Consider the following 13,730-nt stretch of genomic DNA (forward strand, 5'->3'; position numbering starts at 1 on the left):
TCAATTTATGTGACACAAATAAAATTTGGAGAGTAATCCAAATTTTCATTTTAAAAAATAAAATGTTTTAAGTTATTAATTATTGTGATTTATAATATTTTTATGTAACTTTCAAATAACTTACATTGCTGGCACTTTGTCCTAATTTATGTGATATGGATAAACAAAATCACGATTTATTGTATTTTATACATAATTTTTAATGATAGATTAATTTCAAGAATTAATCAAATTTTTTTATATGTATTTATTTTTGAAATATTTTATGTTGTCAATTATCATGATTTATAGTATTTTTACGCAATTTTTAAATATAAAAAAAATTAAGACAAATAAATTAAAATGGACGCAATATATGTTATTTTTTTTGTCTCAATTTATGCGACACAAATGAAATTTGAAGAGTCATCCAAATTTGCATTTTAAAAAAAAATGTTCTAAGTTATTAATTATTGTGATTTATAATATTTTTATGTAACTTTCAAATAACTTACATTGCTGGCACTTTGTCCTAATTTATGTGATATGGATAAACTTATAAAATTACCCCTTTTAAAATGTCTTTTCAGATATTTTTAAGTTGTTAATTATTATTATTTATAATACTTTTTGGTAATTTTGAAATGATATATGTTATTTTTTCTGTCCCAATATATGTGACCCGGATAGAATTTTGAGAGTCAACCTATTTTATTATATATCTTTTAAATATTAAAATATTTTAAGTCATTTGTAAATGATTTATTATATTATATATTATATATTATATAGGGAGTTTAATGATTGGACATCACAATGTCCCATCATAAACTCCCTCTTATATAATAAGAGAAAGATATTATATTCAATATCTAGCCTTCTCATATGTCACACTCACATATTAGAGGCTTGAAAAAAAGAGATGGAAGGAACCTCAGTCCTCATGTATAATCAACTATCCAAGTCAAACAAATACATGCAAGGATTTTTTTCAAACCTCTAATATCAACCAACAAATCCAAAAAAAGAAAGAAAAGTAAAGTAAATTAGAAAAGATTGAAATTATATAATATTTGAATTAAATTAGAAGGGCATAAAATGAGTTGGAATCTTTATTGACCTGTTTTGCTCCATGAGGAATTTTTTAGGAAATTTACAAAAATCCTACTAGTTTAGAAGTTAATTATTTAGATATACTCTAGTTTGTAATATTATGAATTTTATCAAATTTTGGCACGTTCAAATACGTGTATCTCGGGATATACACAGAACTTATCACCATGAAAGTAGGTGAGCCCAGCTTTGTGAATTAAATGGATTGGGAAATTCCTTAGGTAAGAAGTGGTCTTTTTAGGACCTTATAGCGTCATACTCCTACTTGTGCAGGGTTTGTGTCAGTAACATAATTTAATGCTTTTTATTTCAATTTAAACGAACTCGGTGATGAATAAAATGCGATTGATAATAATGCAAAATTAAAGGCATGTATTACAGTTAGGCCTATAAAACCTTCTGCTGTGCTTGCTTGCTTACATAACTAAGCTTTTATCATGGATTTGAACATAAACATCTACATTACAATTAACTTTGCCACTATTGTAACCATAGCTCTATGTCTATGCTCGTGTTTGCGCATTATCATACGCCGCCTCCGTGCCGATGAACATGAAGCTCCTCCGGCACCGGCACCGGCCATAAACATCTACATTACAATGAACTTCACTCTCGAATTTCCCTTGGTTTCAGCGATTGTAAATATAGTTCTATTTCTATGGTGGTGTTTGAGCATTATCATACGCCGCCTCCGTGCCAATGAGCATGAAGCTCCTCCGGCACCGGCCATAAACTCATCCATCCACATCTCTCTTGATGAAGACGTCTTCAACTAACTAGGCCGTCAAAATTCACAGGTAATTAATTAATAGCTTACAAGTGTTCATATTATTCGTTAAAGTTTACTGTGTTAATATCCATCACCGTCTCCGTCGGCCATCCACGTCTCATTTGAGGATGTCTAACTAATATAAAATACATGTAATACAAATAATGGAGGAATCAAAGGTTAAGACAATTCCACAATATAATGATTTGAAAAAACTTAATTAATTAATTGTATAGAAGAAAAAAATTAATTACCCCTATGTAAATAGTAAATTCAATGTTTTTTGGCACTAATTAATTAATAATGTTTTAATTTGTGCAGAGGGATAAGGAATGAAGGATAAAATAAAGCATCTATCAGCAAAATGAATGTGTATTTTAATTAATGTAATATTTGGGTTTTATGTAATACAAATATTTGATGTTTACACTCATTCTGTTTAGAAAAATTACGCGGTTAAGCAAACTTATACTACTTAATTACTCATCATAGCTATAGTTTGCTATAATTACCACTCACGACTAACATTATACATTAATTACGCGAGCTGACTTCGAGTTTGTATAATTAGTCACGTTTAGTATATTGTATAATTCGCCAGAATATACAAATACATATGTATAATATACAATTATCTAACTTATATACATATACAATTCACCTCTCTCCCACTCTCTGCCCTCTCTCGATCGCCTCTCTCCTCCCTCTTCCAATCTCGCTCGCCTCTCTCCTCCATCTCCCAATCTCCCAATCCGAGCTGACTTCGAATTTGTATAATTACTCCGTATAAGAGCGTTTGTACTGCCAACGTTGTTTCAATTCATATAAACAAGATGAATAGGCAGAGAAAGTTCACTCAAAAGTAGCGAGAACAAAAAATAAGAGTATTCCATCAGAAAAATCTGCAAGTTTTTCAAAGGATGAAACGATAATTATAGTTCAACAACTGAAAATGCAATTTCGCGGCACCAGAAGAGGCCGGGGATCTCGAAACCATAGACAGCCGATCAGATCCAGATTTGGGTTTGCAACTTCTCAATATATACTTGCTCCTCAAAAACACAATTTCGTCTCAATTACCTCTTCCAAATTTCTCAGAGGCTTGTTCCATGCTTTACGAATACGAAAAAACAACATCAACTCCACCTCGCTGGAGAAAGTAGCTAGTAATACTTGTAAGAGTACTGTGGAGATGATCCATGATATAGCAAGTACAGTAACAAATGTAGCTTCAATAGCACGCGAATTTTGGAATGCGATTGGACCCTAGCTGGTCTGGTAGTCGTTCTTCACGAACACCGACAAAGGCAACTCCAGGCCCGGGAGATAAGAAAAAAGGATCTACGGGAGGAAGAGGAAGGGGAAACAATAACAGAGGTAGAGGCGGAGGCAGAGGAGACTCTTCTTCTCGCAATTCTGCTGGAAAATAGTATTATAATACATAAATGTCTTCTTTAACTTGATCTCAGTTGTTATCAATGTCCTACAATTTCATGTCATAATACAAAAATTGTCAAGTAGAACAAATGTATCTACTTATTCAGCTTTATATAAGTTTAAGTTAATTGAAGTAAAAAAAAATTAAAAAAAATCATATAAACAAGAATGGAAAACATCATTTAATCAATGCTAGATTAACTCCAAAATATAAATTGAAAATTTGATATCTGATTACCAATAAATAAGATAAAACGATTTTTTTTTGGAAATCGCTGCCATTCCGTTAATGTTTTTTTTTTTTTTAAAAAAAATAGTTATTGTTGCAGCGTTATTATAAATTGTGGGAAAAAAAATTGCTTTTTAGAAATCGCTGCCATTAGTGGAATTTTTTTTAAAAGAAAAGGAGTAGCTACTTATTTTTTTAAAAGAAATTAAGAAAACTTAACTTAAAGATTTTGAACAAAATTAAGCCTAAAAGTTATGAAAAAAAATTTATTCAAGGTTCTTATTTACACTTCAAGAAGGTTTTTAAAGCATTTGAAGTGTTTGCTAACATACGATTATCCCACGACTTGAAAACTTATTTTATTTGACTATCTTTGAAAAATAGTTAATTAAAGAATGATCCTTTTAAAAAGTCAATTGAAATTGAACACTTGAAATAATTTTAGAAGGAAAACAAATTTTGTTAAAAATTTCTAAGTAAAGAAAGCTAATTAAATGAAATTATTCAAATGGAATAAATGATCATAAATAAAAATGGTTCATGTTTAAGGAATTTAATTAAATTAATCAAAACATTTAGAGTTAGAGTTAAAACACATTCAAATAAGAATAAACAATTAAAGAAGAAAATATCCAGGTCTAACAAAATCCAGATGTTGTCTGCCTGGGCTGGTTTTGGACCCTCAGCTGCTGCCACACTTGTGCTTTGGCCCATGTATACCAGTGTATATAATCTGTTGTATACTTTCTGCATAGTCTGTATATCAGATGTATACAGCCCCTGCTTCTTAGTTCTTATTATGAATCATTATGGAAATCAAGATAAGAAAGGTCATTAAATAGCTACTTATAACCAGAATGAAACGTAGCTAATTAACTAGGAAAGGCAACTAGAAATGACTATACGGTAACACTCGGAAAATTTCTAACTTAAGACCTGAATTATTCTACAACACGTTGCAACTCTACCCTTAAAATCTGAATTGTTTGTCGTAAGTATATGAGCTTGAACCGGGTGATGCCCTATTGCTCATGACTCATGTGTTATAAAGTCCTTTACTAAGTGTATCAAGAGTATTGATCTAGGGTCATAAAGGACGTCAGACACCAAACCAAGTTCAAAGCATTTATATTGGCTAAGTTCTTGCATGAGTTGATATAAATGTCAATTTCAAAAATTATATCAGCATATAAAGATTCATTAATCGATATTGCAAACAACAAATATTTTTCTTACATGAAAACCAAATACATATCACATTAATTAATTAAAATACATTAATAGAATACATATCACATTAATTAATTAAAATACATTAATATAATATCTTTCACTCCTTTCCTAATTTGCTGATCGATGTGCGCTGCTTTGATAGATTGTTTCCTTAACCCATCTGACACAAATTAAAACAATAATTAGTGCAGAAAATAGACACATATTTTTGTTATATATTTTCTCCACAGAAAACAATTGTACAATTTTCATTTCGAGGAATCTAAATGATCCTATAGTCTTTTTTTGGGATCGATATCAACAATGCAGTTAATAAACTTAATCCGAATTATAGAGCTACGACACAATCAAACTCGAATGAACAAAATGTTGAATTGAATCGTACCAGTCTCTTCTGGGGTTATTAATCATTTTTGTACTTCTTGTTTTATTTTCCAATTATTTCTTCAATTAAAAAAACGAAAGAGAATAAATAAGATTCTCTAAGTTCATTCGGAAGGATCTCATAATTTAATTATCCATGGCTTTTTATGTCTCTAGCATGACCACTTGATGAAATCTGGAGGGAAGTGGGATAAATGGCCGATCACAATTTGAGTCAAATAAAGTAAGAATATCAGGGCAAAACTTGTACATATTTTACTACATCACTATCCACATTTAAAAGAATGTTGTTAATTACCTGTGACAGGGTTGTTAGTTAGACGTCCTCAACTGAGAAATTGATGGATAAATTTATGGCCGGTGCCGGTACTGTGCCGTTGCCACTACGGCGGCGGCGCCACCACCAAATAGCCATGCTTAGGATAGTAAAGATCAACGCAATGTTGAGAACAAACTTAACAGTAATGTGCATGTTCATGTTCATGTTCATGGTGCTATATACCATATCTTTCTTAAAACTTAATCCTTGTTTAGTAAGTATTAATCTTGTAATTTTTACTAATATATATAGAATAATAATATAATATGGAAAAGTGGAAAACTAGATCGCTTAATCTTATGAGGATATTTTTGGTATTATGTTATATTTATATTTTATGACTCTTGTACTCACACTAGATATGGATATCTGTGCCAACACGGGCCCAACATATGTTACTTTTTCAGTTTCAATTTAGGTATAACACATAAATATGACCCTTAACTTGGCTTCAACGGACAACTATGTCCTCCAACTTTGAGTGTGCACAAGTATACACTTAAACTTGTATAAAGTTGAACAAATAGACACTCGTGTCCTACATGGCATAATACACGTAGGACGCCATGTAGGACACAAAATTGTCATGTAGAACGAATGAGCCAATTTGCTCAATTTTATACAAGTTTAAGTGCCTACTTGTGCATACCCAAAGTTAAAGGACATAATTGTCAACTGAAGCGAAGTTAAGAGTCATGTTTATGTATTATGCCTTCAATTTATGTGACACAAATGAAAATTTAAGAATCCTTTGAAAAAATTATAATTTTTTAAAAATATTTTAAGTTGTTAATTATTATAATTCATTGTAATATTTAAAATAATATATATTACTCTCTATGTCTCAATTTATGCGGCAGAATTAGAATTTGAAGCATCAATCAAATTTTATATGTTTTTTTTTAAAAAAATATTTAAAGATATTAATTTATAATATTTTTACGTCATTTAATATTATTTATTTCATTTATTTTAATATTTTAAATTATTGTTCTTTTATAGAATTTTTTAATGAATGTGGCACTTTATTAGGCCTAATTTACCACGAAAGTCTAAAATACTCGCTTTCCCTCACAAGAAGATCCTCCTTTAATTTATTGCTAATACCAAAAGCACACATTGACGAACACATGCGCGCGCAAGATTCTTATCTGATAAGAGTATATGTAAGTATGGGACCCTATAAGTCATATGAAGCGCTTTTCATGATGTACAGAAGTTAATAGATATTCTTGTCTCACTACTCGCCAAAATAATTTTTTTAAAAAGCATTTCGAAAATAAAAAAACTTTTAAAAATAAGTTTGATCAAACAAAATTATTAATCCTAAATCTAAAACCCTAATGTTCAAAAATTAGTTGATTTTTTCTCTAATTTGTTCTTTCCTTTAAGTGACAACATCATTTTTAGAAATTTTTGCATACGCCACAGAGCACGGGCATGCTATATATATATATATATATAAAAGGGTATAACATGTAAATTAAATAGATATATACTTCATGTCCCTAATTACTTGTCTACTTTTGAATTGTCATATCTATTAAGAAAAAATAATGATTGACATAATGAGTTTACTATTTTATCTCTATTAATTATAAAGTAAATGAATTAAAAAAACTTAAAATTCTCAAAAAATTCTACCTTTTTCAAAGTAATTAATTGAAGATATAATAGGTAAATTCTCTACTTAGAGATTAGACTAAAACACACGTAAATTCTCTACTTAGAGATACTCAATAATTATTTCATAGACACATGCATGTGCACGTCGCCGTCTAAAACTTTAATTTCTTATAGTCAAAAAGCAACATTGGTGACTTGTAGTGGGAACTCCAGGGAAGGATTTTGTTGCAAATACCATGAAATTCTATGCATTAGTAATGTAATGAGTTTTAATACATGCATTAGTATTATTAAAGACATAATTGTCCTTTGAAAGTGGTGTCATCACTTAAAGGAAAGAACAAATTAGAGAAAAAATCAACTAATTTTTGAACATTAGGATTTTAGATTTAGGATTAATAGTCCTGTTTGACCAAACTTTTAAAATCAAACTTATTTTAAAAAGTTTTTTTTTTATTTTCAAAATGCTTTTTCAAAAAAATTATTTTGGCGAGAAGTGGTTTATGCTTGACTTATATTTATAAAATATTTTTTAGAAATAATTAGTGTCTGGCCAAGTAAATAATGTATTTTTCTCAAAAAATACTTTTCAAAAAATTGCTTTCAGACCAAAGCTATTTTTTTAGATATTGAAAACCAACATTTGCTACTCTCGAAGCACATTTATTTTTCTTCAAAAGCTTAACTAAATACCTTATTTTTAAAAAACAAACATTTTTGACATGCAAAAATTTGGCCAAACAAGCTATAATACAGTTCAAACTTGTGGTCAAGTAAGTTAACATCTAAACATATGCAAAAATGAATCTTGATTGATTGATTGTTTAATTTGAAGAGCTCAAATGGTAGGCTTTGGGATTCGAATGACACTTCAGAATGAAAGTTTATCTTTTGGCAACTGATGGTGACAACCACTTTAACAAAGCACTTAACCAACAAGCCAATAGCCATCCAGGAGTTTGTATTAGCTGTTGTCATCATATGTTATATATACACGTCTATATTTTACTATATATAATAAGTGGGAATATCTACTACTTAGCACATGACAAGTGTTGGATGATATGTGCTTAGATAGTGTTGTACATTCTTTTTTTATGGTTGTACCTTTAAAATTTATATTATTGGACAATTTAACACCATTAATTACCTACTACTTTATTAGCCGAAAAGTTAGACCTCATTTGGGCCCATTTATTATTTATATGTTTTCAATTTTCAATATATGTTGTTTATCCAATTCTTTTTTTCAACCTTTTATTTTAACGGAAAAGGGCCAAAAATACCCCTGTACTATTCGAAAAGGTTTAAAAATACCCCTCATCCACCTATTGGGCTAAAAATACCCCTCAGTCAACCTTTTTGGTCTATTATTACCCTTTAAACTAACATCCTTATATTTTTTATTTTTTTTATTATTAATTATTACGTGGCGTCTTTCTATTGGATAAAAGTTTAATTTCAACCCACAAACTTTCTCCTACCCCACCCGACCCATATTGACATCCCTTGACCCAAACCCAAATACAAGATCCATTAAAAATAAAAAATAAAAAGATTGAATCATCTCTTCTCCCCATAAACATAATATCCTATTTTTCTTCTTCCCCTATTCTTATTAAGCAATTTCAAGATCAATTTCACCCAATTTATTTTATCCTTAAACACATAATCTATTTTATCCTCATTATGATGAATCCCATTTACACGTTGCATTTGATGTTGCTGCTTCTGATCCTCAACGCCACTCATTTCTTGGTTCATCGTCTTGTTTCAATGTCCCAATTCAACTACTGGTTTCTGAAATTTTACACACACAAAAATATGCGAGAATTGAATTTATGATTAGTAATTTACTCCTTTACTGGTCTGTCAAGTCTAGCGGATGCATTTTGTATATAGTGACACTGGACAGTAACCTGACATGAATTGTTTCAATTCATCACTGTATAAATGTGTTTGTATGTTGGTGTGTTTTAAAATCTTCAATTATAGCTACGTTGTAGTACTATTACTGTCCATTTATGTAAAGATTGGTACTATGTTGATTAATTTAATTTCTAATATGGAATGATAGGGTTCTTAATTTAAGGCGAAATGCCCGGGAAAATGTGATATAATTAGCCTTTCAAGAGAACAAGTTATGATTATAGTGCTTATGCGCCTTGTAATTACAACAACTTATGGTTATTTTGGGTGAAATTGATCTAGAAATTGCTTAATAAGAAAAGGGGAAGAAAAATAGAATATTAGGTTTAGGGGTAGAAGAGATGATTCAATTTTTTATTTTTATTTTTAATGGATCTTGTATTTGGGTTTGGGTCAAGAGATGTCAATATGGGTCGGGTGGGGTAGGAGAAAGTTTGGTAGGTTGAAATTAAACTTTATCCAATAGAAAGACGTCACGTAATAATTAATAATAAAAATAATTAAAAAAATATAAGGTTGTTAGTTTAAAGGGTAATAGTGGACCAAAAAGGTTGACTGAGGGGTATTTTTAGCCCAATAGATGGATGAAGGGTATTTTTAAACCTTTTTGAATAGTACAGTGGTATTTTTGGCCCTTTTCCATTATTTTAAACTTCTTGAAATTTAATTACCTATTTATTACTCTCTCTATACACTTTTATTTTTTATGATTTCTTTTTTAGAGTTAAACTATAAGAATTATATATATATATATATATATATTAATTAATTAATTAAAATTTTCAACTAAATAGTGCCGGATGACACCCCTTCTTATAAGGTGGGTTCGCCCCTGCCCGTACTTAGCACGGGCCCAACAATTTATATTTTTAAAATTATCCTTCAGTTCATAGGCTAGCGATGAAGTTGAAATCAATCATTGTAATTTATAAGTGTGAAATTATAAAACTGTTGTTTTAAAAATTTGCAAAAATTGATTAAAACGTATCTCTTTGGGGATTGGGCGTGTGCGTTATCGCTCGGTTCAGTTTGGTTTGGTTTTGAAGTTTATCTATTAGACTTATGTAATGACCCGAAAAATCATTTTTGGGAAATTCTGAACTATTCGTTTAACTTTAGTTAATTAGTTGATGGGTAATTATAGATAATTGACTTAATTGATAGTTAGTGGGCTAAAGTGATAATTTATTTAAGACCTTATACTATTTGACCCATATGTAAAACATAATTAACAATAATTAAGGTTCCTAGGTTAAGTCATAAACTCAAAAACGACCGCGACACTATTAGCAGAGAAAGTTGACGGCGGCTTCAAGTGAATGTTTCTCAATTTCGTTTCAATAACTTTAATTCTATGTAGAAGTTTGAATTAATGAATCATTAGATGTGGTGGGTAGTATCCTTGTTATCATTATTATATTATAATTGAAATTGAATAAGAATTAAAAAGTGAGAAAGTTGTCATTGTAGACATGAAAAATATATTTTTTAAAAGGGAGGAAGGTCATGAAATTGTAATGATGGGGAGTGATTATGTATATATATAAATTGAGGCTAACATCAAAAGCAATTATGTAAAAAAAAATAAAAAAAAATTAGAAGGTATGTTAGATGACAGTTTTGGATTTGTTTAAGAGCTAGATACTATAGGATTTTGTGGTGGTTACTTTAATATTTAATTGTATTATAAAGATTTCTGTATACTAAGGGAGTAGATATTTTATAATTTAAGAAATACATGGCAGATTCGTTCATTTTACTTGTGATCTTTTTTTAATAAATTATAGTACACTGCTTATTTAATGGGTTAAAGCTAGGATCTGGAAATCTCCATGCTTAATGTCCGTATGTTTTCAAGGCAATGGTCCAACAATTTTGCTCCTATAATTTGTTTGCGTGTTATAAATTTGGGGTCTACGATATGAGTAATATAGTTTTAATAAAATTTTAGTTATGTCCTTGTGGGCATAGATTCAACTTTGAAGTGAATTTTGGGATCATAGTAATGAGTGTTGTTAGTTTCGAAATCTTATAGTGATTATTAATGTGAATAGATTGCTTTGAGTTGGAAGTACAACGAAAGGGAAGACTCAAGTCTCGGAGTGATTGTTTGACTATTTGAGGCAAGTGGATTTCTAAACCTTGTTAAGTGTATGGAATTCGTGTATTTTCTTGTAATATGTGTTGGGGGTAATGAGACTTGGTGATGGTTGACTTGTCCACAATGATTAATTCTAATAATGAAAAAGGGGTAATAAAAGGCAATGTGATTAATTGTTTGTGTGATGTGTTGAGAATGATTTGAAAGGCTTGTTGAATCATTGTTGATGTTGTATCATGATTGTGTTGTTGTGAATTGTGCAATGTTTTGAAAATGGTCATCTCCTCATTATTTGTGTGAACATGTCATTTGCATTGTTCTGAGACATGGTTGTGACAAGTGTTATGTTCATTGAGAAAGAATAAGAAATTAAAGAGGATGTACCATTTCGAGGGACGTATCGCGCACCGCGATGGATACTATATTTCGAGGGACGTATCGAGCGCCACGATGGATACTATATTTCGAGGGACGTATTGCGAGCCTCGATGGTTACTATTATTGAGGGTTGTATCGCGTGCCGCAATTGATGCATGGAAAGATATGTCCCCCATGGGTCCCAGACTGAGAGACAGCGGGTGTGTATCACTAGGTCAGTCATGCATCACTATACTTGACATTGCATTTCATTGCATTGCATATTTTTATCATTGATGAACTTGATCTTGTGTGTTGATGATATTGTGAGTGCCTTTTTGTGGAAGTTGAGATTGATGAATAATGAGCTTGTTGTTGAGGATATGTAATTGTTAGAGTGTTGTTGTTGAGCTGATTTTATACAAGTGATTGTTGTGGAACTTGTGATTGATGAATAATGAGCTTGTTGTTGAGGATATGTAATTGTTAGAGTGTTGTTGTTGAGCTGATTTTATACAAGTGATTGTTGTGGAACTTGTGATTGATGAATAATGAGCTTGTTGTTGAGGATATGTAATTGTTAGAGTGTTGTTGTTAAGTTGTGTGCCTTGTAAATTGTGAACTGTTGGGTTGGGCTGATTTTTATGCAAGTTGTAGTTTTGGAGGTTCGGTTGGGGTGTAAGGAGTACCCGTATTCTATCCCCTTAGCTTGTGTTTAGAGGTTTACTTATTGAGTACCGTGTGGTTTGGTACTCACCCCTTGCTGCTACAATTTTTGTAGGTTACTAGCCCGGACCTTTGTGATATTTTTCTCTTCTCCTAGTCCGAGGCTTCTTGTGGAGGTTTGTGAGGTAGCTATTTCTCATTTCGACGGACTTTCTTACTCCTATTGATGATCTTGTTCTATTATAGAAACAAGGTCATTTGAGACTTGTGTTTTTCTTTTGAATCAATTGTAATACTTTAGAGGCTTGTACACGTGACAACCAACTTTTGGGGTTATTTTTGAGTTGATTATAAAGTTTCCGCATTTTATTGTAATGGTTGAGTTTTAGGTTGACTTGTCTTGGTGGGATAAGACGAGTGCCATCACATCCATTTTTGGGTCGTGACAACTTATTGGTTATCGATTTGTAGAGATGCTAAACTGTTATAGAACCATTAAGATATTGACTTATCGGTTATTGATCGCTATCAATTTTAGACTTCTTTAGTTGACGATTGGTGTTTACTTGATTTTTAAAGGTATTTCAAAACACCTCCCTGTTATGTGGTTTTTGGGATAGTAAAGGCTGACTGCTAAGCTAGGTATTGTATCTCCAACACATTTGAAATGATAGATCAAGAAAGGCTTTGAATTTTTAGTGTCTCTCTATTTGGCTTGAAACATGAAGGAACAAATATTGACCAAGAGTAGATGCTAAAAAAGAGATAAAAGGACTATAATATTAAAGGTACGCCATGTCTTAAATCTATTTTATATTTTATCAAAATCTCAATTTTAATATCTCAGATGGTCACTCAACTTTGAATTGTTCACTTAGAAAGTCACTCAACTTTGAGTTGTTCTCTTAGAAAGTCACTAAACTTTGTTTTATAACTTATTAGTCACTCAACTATTGATGTTTCACTTAGAAAATCACTCAACTATTGATATTTCACTTAGAAAGTCACTCAATCAATTTAAATATTTTTTTCATAAAATTTTATTGAAATTTAATTTTTATGTTAAACTACCTTTTTAAAGAAATAATAAGATATTTATTTTAATTATTTTGTTAATCCAAATTATTTAATTATAATTTTTTGGAAAACGTACCATAGCAATTGACCCCAAAAAAAACTTTTTCCGTTTTATCAATTATATAACTGAAATTAAATATGTTAAAAAATGATCCAAAAAAGAAGAAGCTGGAATTGATAAGAAGTAATAAAAAAAATAAAGACGCAACACAGTACCATTTATTTTAAAAAAATAGGTAAAAAGAAAAATTAAACTTCAAAGAAATTCAATAAAATAATTAAAATAAGCATTTTATTATTTTTTAAAAAAGAAATAGTTAATTTTTTTTTTTGTATTTTACAAAATTTAATGAAAAAAATAATTTAAATTAGTTGGGTGACTTTTTAAGTAAAATATCAATAGTTACGTGACTTTTTAAGTGAACTATTAATAGCTGAGTGACTTTTGAGTTATAAAACAAAGTTGATTGACTTTCGAAGTAAACAACTCAAAGTTGAGTGACTTTCTAAG

This window comes from Solanum tuberosum, unplaced genomic scaffold, assembly GCF_000226075.1.
Source record: "Solanum tuberosum cultivar DM 1-3 516 R44 unplaced genomic scaffold, SolTub_3.0 scf00365, whole genome shotgun sequence".
Lineage (NCBI taxonomy): Eukaryota > Viridiplantae > Streptophyta > Magnoliopsida > Solanales > Solanaceae > Solanum > Solanum tuberosum.